Source organism: Camelus dromedarius, chromosome Y, assembly GCF_036321535.1.
Source record: "Camelus dromedarius isolate mCamDro1 chromosome Y, mCamDro1.pat, whole genome shotgun sequence".
NCBI lineage: Eukaryota > Metazoa > Chordata > Mammalia > Artiodactyla > Camelidae > Camelus > Camelus dromedarius.
The window spans coordinates 20,283,120-20,293,953 of NC_087473.1; positions in this window are offsets into that span (position 1 = coordinate 20,283,120).

The window sequence follows — 10,834 nt, forward strand, 5'->3', positions numbered from 1 at the left end:
CTTCCCTATGCTCGCCGAGCTCCCAATCTGTCAGGGAACACAGACAATACACAGATACAGGAATTTAAAAATTGGACGTAATTTCAGGTGCACAGAATCAAAAAGTGATACAGTTGGGGGAGTTACTTAGAAAGGCGGTTGGGGAAGGTGACTTTCAGAGCAGAAGGTTGAAGACGCAATGGTGATGAGACCGTGACGGGGGGGCAAAGATGGCGGCTGACATAATCTGTCGTGTTGAGAAATAGCAGGAGGGCAGAGCAGAAGGGTCAAGGGGGAGGGGGCCAGGGGTGGTGGGGCTGCCGAAGGTCTTGAAAGTTGAGGGTTTGGGACTCAGCTGAGTTGCCTGTTGTGGGCTTGCTCAGTTTGGGAGACCCACTGGACCTCTGCGATGTTGAGTAGCCTGGTGGATTGGTGAGACTGAACTCGGGACGAGGGCACAGCTAGAGATACTGGATTCATTTGGGGGTCACGGGAGGAAACTAGTGGACTGGGTGAGGTCACCCGTGGCATAGATGTGCGTGCGGAAGACGAGAGGTCCACCACTTGACCCCAAGTCTCTAACTGTAGGGTGGGAAGAGGGTCAGGGCATAGTACAGTGAAAGAAACCAAGAGGGAGTGGTCTTTGAGACAAGGGAGAAGCAGAGAGAGGAAGGTTCTGGAAGAACATGTGCTGGGAAGGAAGAAAGTTCCGGAGCAACACTGAGAGGATCACAAGGGAGCAATAGCAGCAGCTTTGTGCTGATGAACTCAACCACCCGCATACTACGAGTTCCTTGAAGGACACAACGCCCAAAGCTAACACGAGAAAAAATAGACCCCATGAGTAGTCCTATGCACATGCAACCGGGGCTGTAATTAACACAAAATTAATTCCAACAGTGTGGCCGCAAAGAACTCTCCAGGCCCGGATTGCCTTGTGAGTTCCACCACACATGGATGGGAAAATGACCAAGATCAGATAAAGGTGTGACAAGAAAAGAGAATGACAGACCAATATTGGCCATGAATGCAGAGTTAGAAATCCTCAATGAAATACTAGCAAATTGAACCAAAAAGACTAACACACCATGACCAAAAGGGGTTTATCTCAGAATAGCAAGTTTGGATTAACATCTGAAGGTCAGCCAGTGTGATCCGCTTGTTAACAGAATGAAGGGGAGAAACTACATGAAAATCCAAATGGATACGGGGAAGTGCATCCAGTTTTTCTCACATGGCTAGGAGTCCTTCTGTGAGCTTTAGAGAAGTTTGTGCAGAAATGTGGGAGACATGGATTTTAGCCACCCTTTTCTCCAATTCTTTTTTTCCCCTCCCATGTCCCACACTTGAAAACCTTATAGCAGCCCCACATTCTCTCTCCCTGTGTCCCACACACGGCAGACCACTCGGCAAGTCCCCTCTGACACCTGCTGCAGACTCACCCACCCCAGAGGCGTGCAGGGGCCCCTGTGCTCAGAAGCCACCTCTCTCTGTGCAAATTAAAGCCAAGTCCTGTGAGAGGAAAAGTGTGCTGACTGCAAACGATTTAGAAAAGAAAGATAGCAATGATTTTTTTTCTTTCTCATTTGGAGAAGGGAAGGCTGGCCCTGAGGCCAAACGTAACCTTCGCAGGGCCACGTCTTGAGAAAAGCTGGTGGTGAGTGCACACCCCATCTACAGACCCCGGAGGCGAGGCAGTGTTCCTGGCGGGGCAGGCTGAATGACTCAGCAGAAATTCAGGTCGCCGTATGTGGACACTTGGGTGTCTAGTTTTAAAACGCAAAAGGCAGGAAGTAGCAAAGGCTACCTCCCTGGAAAAGAGAACATCCACAAAAGAGTCCTTGCTGTTGTATTTGACTGCTGTGTCCGCCCCACTGTCCTGGTTTTTGTCCCTTGACTGATGCAATAATTAAGTCAAAAGAGGTTTGTGCTACAAGCAACAGGTGCTTTGGAAGCATGGATGGGGCCTGAGACACCTCCTATTTTTAAATCCACCAGCAAGTCACCCTGAAGGTCGTGGTCTATGGTCGCAGAGTGGCAGCCGCAGCTGAGGGGCCACAGGGAAGTGATTCAGGTTTCCTGCTGAGCTGGTGGCGTCCAAGAACTTCCGAGTGTTCATCAACTCTTTCAATGTATTGTGTTCACACCGCCATCCCCGTAGCTCGAATTTCGCCACATTCTGGAAGAAAGAGCCTCAGGCGTCTTCCCCATAGAGGTTTCCAGAGTCCTTCCGTTGCTCATTTTGTTTTTAATTGAGTTGAAAACGTTCAGGGTCTTCGCTAAGCCCCATCCCGTCAGGACCAGACAGACGCACCACCTTGGCCCTGCCAGCAACTCCACTCGTTGCTGAGCGAAATTGCCCCTGGATTTCTTTCTTCCGCACCAGTCTCCGTCCAGAGGCCCTTTCCTGACAAAGAACCACAACACGATAGAGGTGCTACTTACATTGTCAGTGTTTCTACGAAAGCCATCGCTGGGCTCAGTGGAGTTTCTCCATCTCTGTGCTACTGACATTCAGGGCCACACGATTCGGGGATGGGGGCCATACTGGGCATCATGCAATGTTGACAGCATCCCTGGTCTCCACCATCCAGATGTCCGGAGCATGGACAATGAGTTCTCCTGCAGGGTCAGGATTTCTCCTGACCCACATGACCAACCCCGGGGCTGGAGGACTCTCTGATGGGGGCGTCCTGTGCACTGTGGGGTGTGGAGCTGCGTCCCTGGTCTCCAGCCACCACGTGCCAGTAGCTCAGTTGTGACAGCAAAGTGTCCAGGCAGCACCTGGGGAGGGGCCAAGGCCTCCTCCGTCAGAGGCCCTCCTGCTCACAGCCGGCCCCCCAGGACCGGGCACGCTCACCACTGGAATCAGAAGCAGCAGTGTCAACAGCACACTTCTCAACAGCGGTGTGTCCTGAGCACGTCTGCTGTCAGGGCCGAGCTCCGGGGGATACATTAGTTCAGGTCCTCAGAACAACCCCACAGGGGCCTTGTCATCGCTCTCACTTTACAGCAGAGAAAACGAAGCCCAAACTCGGTCAGTACCTTGAGGGAGAGAGACACACCCAGGAGAGACAGAGCCAGCTTGGGAGACAGATCTGCCTTCCCCCGTCTCCCTCGCTTCCAGGAGGCCTTGCTCCCACCTCCCAGGTGGGACAGGAGGGGCGGGAGCGGGTGTGGAGGTGAGAAGAACCCTTTGGGATGCCCACATCAGAACAGTCAGTGGTGAGGTGTGCATCTGGCTGTCCTGCTCGTTAGAATACAGCCCCGTGTTGCCCCAAACTCTCTCCACGCCTGGGATTATCCTGGGCCGCGTGCAGACTCCACGGGGAGACCACACCGGGCGGCCCTCAGCTGACCGTCTGCGGGAGGCTGGGTCACCTTGTGGTGCTTGGACGTGAGAGGCGAGCCCAGACAGCCGTGCCCACCCTCTCCCTCTGCCCCCTCTGAAACCTCCTTTCTCCCCTGCTGAGAACTCCCCAGTCCCACCCAGAGTGATCTGTTTCTGCTTGGCCTTGAAATTCTGTTCAAGAAAATGCTCCGGGCGGAGAATCCGGGCTGTGCTGGGTGTAGCTAGTGAACGACAACACAGGGGACATGGTCTCATGAAAGCGAGTGCCTGCGCTCATTTTTCCTCTTCATGTCGCGAGTCTTCAGCAAGTGTTCTTGTGGTTCCAAAGGACGTGAGTCCCCAGCATGCTGGCAGCGCCCAAAGGCACGTTCCGGGCAAAGAAAGCGGTGGTTCCTTCTCCAGCGTAAAGGTTTCCCGTCTGTGGGGTCACCCCTTTGGGCGAGAAGGGACCCGACTGCATGGGCTGTGGACAGCTGCCCTGGGACACCACTGAAACTAGCCGGTCAGCAGCACCAACGGCCTGCCGAGGGCTGGGGGGGCGGCCCCGGGGTCAGGGGGGAAGAGTCGCCAGGAGGACACTTCCAAGGGTGCTTTCCCGGAGCTGCACACGCACCTCTGGCTTCCTCCACCTCGGCCGGCCTAGGCCCCAGACAGCCACAGCCACGGTGGATAATATATCTCAGCCCAGAGGGTACCTCTCAGGGCATCCGGACGGCGCAGGCGTCTCTGCAGACACACCCTGCGGGCCCCGCCGGGCTCTCTCCCTGGATCCTGAGCTCCTCACCTGCTTTCTGATGCTGTGTTTGCTAGTTTCCAGATTGGCAGGAACACTCCGGCACACAGTGCAGTCTTCTACCCACCGCCCCCTCCCGTTTTAATTGAAGTACCGTCAGTTTCTGGTGTCCCGCACCGTGTCCCAGTCATGCGTATACGTACAGACATTCGTTTTCATATTCTTCTCCATTAAAGGTTCCTGCAAGATATTAAATAGAGTTCCCTGTGCTGCACAGAAGAAATTTGCTTTTCAATCTATTTCTGTATATAGTGGCTAACATTTGCTAATTTCAAACTCCCAAATCTCTCCCTTCGCGCCCCCTTTCCTCTGGTAACCGTAAGATTGCAGTAACTACTCCCCTTTTAAGAGAAGAAGAGTAAACCTCATAATCAGGGGAATTTAAAAAAGGACTGCAACACTTCAGGGGTGTATTTCAAGGTTCTTTCCAAAGGGACGCATTCTTGCACCCTTGGGTACGTGGGGAGAAGCCCCAGGGTCTGTAAATACGGAGGGGTTCATGTGTGATTTGTCCAGATCGACGCTGGCTGCGTGACTCCCGGAAAAACTGAAAACTGTCAGAAAAAGAACGCAGGGCCATTCTCGAGGGCCGTTCAGAGCAGACACGGACGCAAACCAGACAGATTTTCATCGAAGGCAGGAAATATCGTTGACCGTGCAGGCTCTTAACAAATGCTCGCACACCTGACGTTTACACACGTGCAGATAAAATTGTGTGCGAATGCTTCGAGGACGGACTTCCTCTGTGGATTTGACTGTCTACCCACAAAGAAGCCCTCAGACTGAGAGTCGTGGCTTTGTCTGAAAGTGGCTTTCTGTGTCCTCTTCGCAACGTCACTTCGTCGCTTGGGGCTCCTGTGCACTGATTTACCTGTAAGGTGTGAGCTGCTCCCCAGTCTCTGTGCTATTAGTTAGGGGCGTACCAGCTCCCAGGGGTGGGGGGGATGGACGGTGGACACCCGGGTCCTGGGTGTGGGTACCAGCCCCCAGGGGTGGGGGGATGGACGGTGGACACCCGGGTCCTGGGTGTGGGTACCAGCCCCCTGGGGTGGGGGGATGGACGGTGGACACCCGGGTCCTGGGTGTGGGTACCAGCCCCCTGGGGTGAGGGGATGGACGGTGGACACCCGGGTCCTGGGTGTGGGTACCACCCCCTGGGGTGGGGGGATGGACGGTGGACACCCGGGTCCTGGGTGTGGGTACCAGCCCCCTGGGGTGGGGGGATGGACGGTGGACACCCGGGTCCTGGGTGTGGGTACCAGCCCCCTGGGTGGGCGGGTGGACAGTCCACATCCAGGCCCTGGTGTGCGGCGATGGCGGCTATGAATTAGGCTGTTTTATCCATTAAGGAGTGGACTGGACCTGCACCTATGGCCTCTGAGTCCCAGCCCACCTAACCAGGTTGCTGCTGCCTTTCTGAGGGTGCCCAACTGACCGGCTGCTTGCAGCAAATACTGCAGCAGTGAGGGCAAAGGTCCCTGTGCCCCAAAACGTTCAAGGATCCAGGCTCAAGCCCCGCAGAAGAAATTGCATTGACTCAGTTTGCAGAGCCTCCAGACACAGCTGCTTTTAAGCTAGTTGCATTTAACCAGCCTACAACCTTTGGGAGAAAAATACCATAAATGAGACAAAAATAGAGCAGATCGTTAATTTGTCATTTTTTTTCCTGCATGACACGTCCCGGTTCCTTCGGCGCCAGGAACATCTGTAAGCTTTAAAATCCATTTGCGTGAAGCTGAATTCATAGGCTCCCGGCCTGACACCCCGAATGTTTCAGGGGTGACGGGCAGGAGGGGCGGAGACGCGGCGTCAGGCAGGGCTGTGGGTCGTCTCAGCCGTGTTTGCACCATTCCACCTGACAGTTGAAGAATTTCCCTAACGATCCCAGGGAAACCATGGGAAACGCTATTTAAATAACCGGAAAATCTATGCTGACCCTCAGCCAATACCCATTTACCCAAATTAGAGGAAACAAGAAATCAGAAGGCTTGTAGGTGACAGAAGGGTTGCGAGGCTGGAAACTCAGCTGCAATCTCTTCTGGGAAGACGTGGCTTAAACAAAGAAGGGTGGGGAATGTCTGAAAGGCGGGCATTGCACGGGGAGGTGCCCGCTAGAGGGGCATCCCCCCTTCCTCGAATGCTCCCTGAGCTTCTGGCGAAGACCCCGGGAAATGGGTCCCAGCAAGACGGAAAGAACGCAGAGCTTTCTCTCCCTTGGAAACAAAGTCACCCCTCTTTCCTTGAGGTTCTCTGTAGCCTGGTTATCAGAAAAAGATGCCACAGCGCTGACAAGGTCATGAGAACTTTGAAGGATACTGGTGTTCTCTTGGGTTCCAGGGGCACCGTTAGAAACAGGGGCGCAGAGGACCTGCCCCGAGCTGTGACGGCCGGGAGCTGTCCAGCAAGACAGAGGACCTGGCTCCAAAGGGCAACTTCTGGGCAACTGCATTAGACAGGGCTTTCCAGGAAGAGAGACGCCGCCTCTCTTTGTATGCGCTGGTGCCGTGCAGAGGAGGCTGTGTGGGCTTGAAGGCGGAGGTCAGGTGGTGACCTTGATTCTACAAATCAAGGAACACCAACGAGTCCCAGAAAGCCACTGAAAGCCAAGGGAGAGTCTCAGAACCGATTCCGCCCGGAGCCCCCAGGAGGGGCCGAGCCTGCCACCACCATGATCCTGGACGTCTGGCTGCCAGACGATACGGTTCTGTTGGTGGCACCCCGCTGGTGGCACTTTGTTACAGGAGCTCCAGCGGATACAGATTTTGGTCCTCGACAGCCTGAGCCCTTGTCTCAGTCAGCTTGCCAAATGCCCAAGACCCTGGGCTTAAGCAGGAGACATTTATTCCCTCCTGGTCCTGGAGGCTGGAATCTGAGGTCCAGGTGTGAGCAGGGCTGGTGTCTCCTTGGTGTGTAGACGGCCGTCTCCTCCCTGCGTCCTCCCGTGGGCGTCCCTCTGTGTGTGTCTGGGTCCTCATCTCCTCTTCTTACAAGGACCCCAGCCCTCTGGGATCAGGACCCACCTAGTGACCCCATTTTACCTTCACCACCTCTTCAGAGACCCCGTCTCCAAACACAGCCCCATTCTGCAGTCCTGGGGGCCAGGACCTCAACAAAGGGCCTGGGGTCAGAGGGAACACAGTTTAGCCCATAACAATTACTGAGATGATTCTTGCTTATATTTGTAGCCAGTATCCTGTCTCTAAGCTCCTCTGAATCTGTGTGAGTTTTACGTAATTTACCCAGTGTCACCACCAACGTTCCCATCCCAGGGTCAGCAGCCTCCCTGACTACAAAGCCAAGGATGTCTTGGGGAGTCCAAGCTGAAATGGTGCCTGACACGAGAAAGCTGTTACAGTAAGCATCTCCATTTGGTTTTTGTAACAAAGATTTCTGGGACGGGCGCTGTTGGTAAGAAACCAAAGACTCTCCCGTCCCCCTCCAATCCCGTGCAACTTTAGAAGTGTTAAGAGGGTTTGCGGTTTCCATCCTAAACCACCCTCTTCTCCTGCACACCCTCGTCATCTTTAGACTCCTTGTGGATAGACTGAAAATAAAACACAGGTGTCAAGGCACTCTTACTGAAAGTTAAATTCACAGAGAATTAGTTACTGGGATTGAAATGTATGAGGATTATCAACGCCTTTGGTGGTAATATTGAAACCCAAGATGTTGTTTTTTTTTTTTTTTAATGCTCAGATAAGGGACAGCGTCTTGATTGTATTTGCAGAAGGCCACCTGGTAATTCTCAATGTTGATCAAATGTGTCCTGCCTTGCCCGGAATGCACAAAATAATGGCAAACCCCAAAGGACGCTAATGTCAGGAAAAGGCACTCTTTTCTTAAACTCCACACATTTTCCCCTCAATCAAAAGTTTCACTTCCAGGTGGGGAGGGCATAGCTCAGTGGTAGAGCGTCTGCCTAGCATGCACGAGGTCTTGGGTTCAACCCCCACTCCCTGCACTAAAAAAATCATTAAATAAAAACCTAATGACCTCACTCCCACTCCTGAAAAAAGCTTCACTTTCTTCATCTTGTCTCCTGTCTCAACAGCAACACTTTTACTTCCAGGCTGTCTCTTGGAAAGCCCACGAGGGGCACGTCACATGCAGAACTCTGATCCTCCAGGCCCCGGCACACCTGCCGCAGGTGTGTCTCTGGTGGGGGGTGGGGGGGCGTCACGGGCTTCATGCACCTGAAATTTTTAGGACTTTGGAAAACATTTGTGACTTTTCTGAACCACATAATAGCAAAGTGTGTTTGATGGCGTGGCTTTGTCCAGTACTCTGTGTTTGTTACCTTGGGAGGCAAGTTGTGCCCTCCCACTTGTTTCGCCAACAGAAAAAAAAAAGGTCAGAATCTCTCCTTAGCACCTGGCTTTGAGTCCATCAGGGTTGGAGGTTGGCAGCTTACAGTTATAATTAGGTTTAAACACACACACACACACACACACACACACACCAGCAACAACAAAATGTGGACATGATGTCCATCCGTGAGTTGTTCTGACAGTGGTTAAAATTTCATACCAGGCGAACAGGAAAATGAGGTCGGACATGCCGCGGGGATGACAGAAGCGTGTTTGGAGGAAGTTAACCATCAGAGACACCCTTCTCAGCACCACGCATCCGGGAAACTCACTGGAGAGCTTTGAGCACCACGGGGCAGCCCGTGGACGCCCACCACGCTGCCCACGGGTAACCCACAGGAACTGGGCAGGTCCACGGACGTCCTGGAAAAGTTACCGCAGGTGGATATTCCCTGCATGTTTCTTCCCGCGTTTGTCCTCATTCTCTGAACCTCGTCTTTAAAAGTTTTGCAAATTGCTTGGATTTACGATGTCCTTGCATGCTCTCTCTGTTTCTGAAACAGCGTCATTGGGGTGTCATTGGTGTAGCATGCGATTCACCCACCGAGGTGGCGATTCTACGGATTTTACTGCACTCACAGAATTGCACAAGCACTATCTCAGCTGATCTTGGAACGTTCTCATCACCCCCAAAAAGAAACCGCATGCCTGTAGCAGCCACCTGTCACCGCCCCTCCAGTCCTAATCAGCCATGAAGCCTCTGTCTGTCTCTGCGGGTGCACCAGGTCCAGACATCCTGGAGGAAGGAGGCCATGTCCTGGGAGGGCTTCCTTCCCCCCCTTAATTTAGGAGAACAGAGAGAAATCCCAGGCCGCGAGACACGGACGACTCTGCGCACAATTTGACCTTATTCTATCACCTCCAACAACGCTCTCCCTAGCAATTAAAAAGGGAGAATTGCAGAAAGTCAGCTTACCCTTTGCCCTGGAGGTAACTGAACTGGATCTCTGTCAGATCCACAGAGCACACAGCCAGAGTCCAAGAAAGGGGCGCCCACAGCCTCCAGCATTTCGGGTTTTAATGGCCCTCTCCCGTATGCCTGCTCTTCCGCCCGTCAGTTAATTCTTTCTGAATATTTTCCGTGGCACACCTTACCGAGACCAACGCCCCCCACTGCCCCCGCCCCACAAGGCTGTTTCACAGCAGGGGCTCCTTGGAAACCGGTGACTCTGTGCTTGTTCAACGGGGAAGTGACAACAGAGTTTTTCTACCATTCGTGTATTTCTCTTGACCTGCGGTCTCTGGGGAGCTGCCCGTGCGGCCGGCCGGATGAGTGTACAATTCGGATGAAATCTCAATGAGTCAGAATTCCCGGGGAATCTGGGGTCTGCTGCGGGGGGATTAACTGGTTTCTGCTGCAGCATGTGGGTCGGCGGAGACACATAACCTGGGCTCCCAGGGTCGGGGGTGAGGAGGGAGGGACCTGTGTTCCGTGGGGTCCCATCTGCCCCGGAAAAGGTCTTGGGTTTCTGTCTGAAGAGCAGGAGGGCTGTCCTCTCAGAAGGTCGTGAAGCAGCTTAACCTCTGCCTCCGGGGACCAGGAGTCTGCGAGGGGGCAAAAGAGCGAGGGAGTCTGTCAGGAAAAGCGCCCCACCCACTGCCACGTGTGTCTTCAGGGTTCCTGGAGAGGGCGCCCCGCCTCTCCCTCTGTGGGAAGCGACGGCGGGGCCGCTTTTCTGGGTGAAAGAGATTCTCTCTCGTTGGCATTTCCTCAGCCCCGAAGAGGGACCAAAACCAAGACGACCCCGAAGACAAACAGAACTTAAAGAGCAAAGTGATTCCAACCTCACAGTAAACAGAATCTCTACCGCAGGGCACATCCAGGGAAAGGAAAAAAAAGAAGATGAAGAGGCCAATTCTGAAATCCACCTCCAAACCGGTTTACATTCCAAGAACCCTTATCTTTCTCTACAATCCCAGCCTCTCTAAGAATGTCTATCTATTCACATTTAACTGGGAAACACGCTGTTGAGTTTCAGCCGTGCCCGTCACTTCCATGCAGGGCTCCTAAGGGAAACAGCGAGAAAAAAAAAAAAAAAAAAAAAGGACCTTCCATTTCCTAGGGTTTGTTTCCCCGTCTTCTGTGTTCATTTAGGCTTTTGCGAAAAGGCGTCTTTAAACTCTCAGCTGGAGAGGCAGGGTGAGGGCTAGCTGCAACCCCAGGGCAACACGGTCCCTCCCGCTTTGCCTGGAACAAGGAGCCCCAGGTGTTTCTCAGGCTCTGAATCTCCTGCAAATACACCATCGAGAGTGTGACAGTGTAGACATTCTCCAGGGTCCAGGGCAGGGCTAATGTCACACACACACTTGTCTTGGACTGATTACCCAAGCCACGTTTCTGGG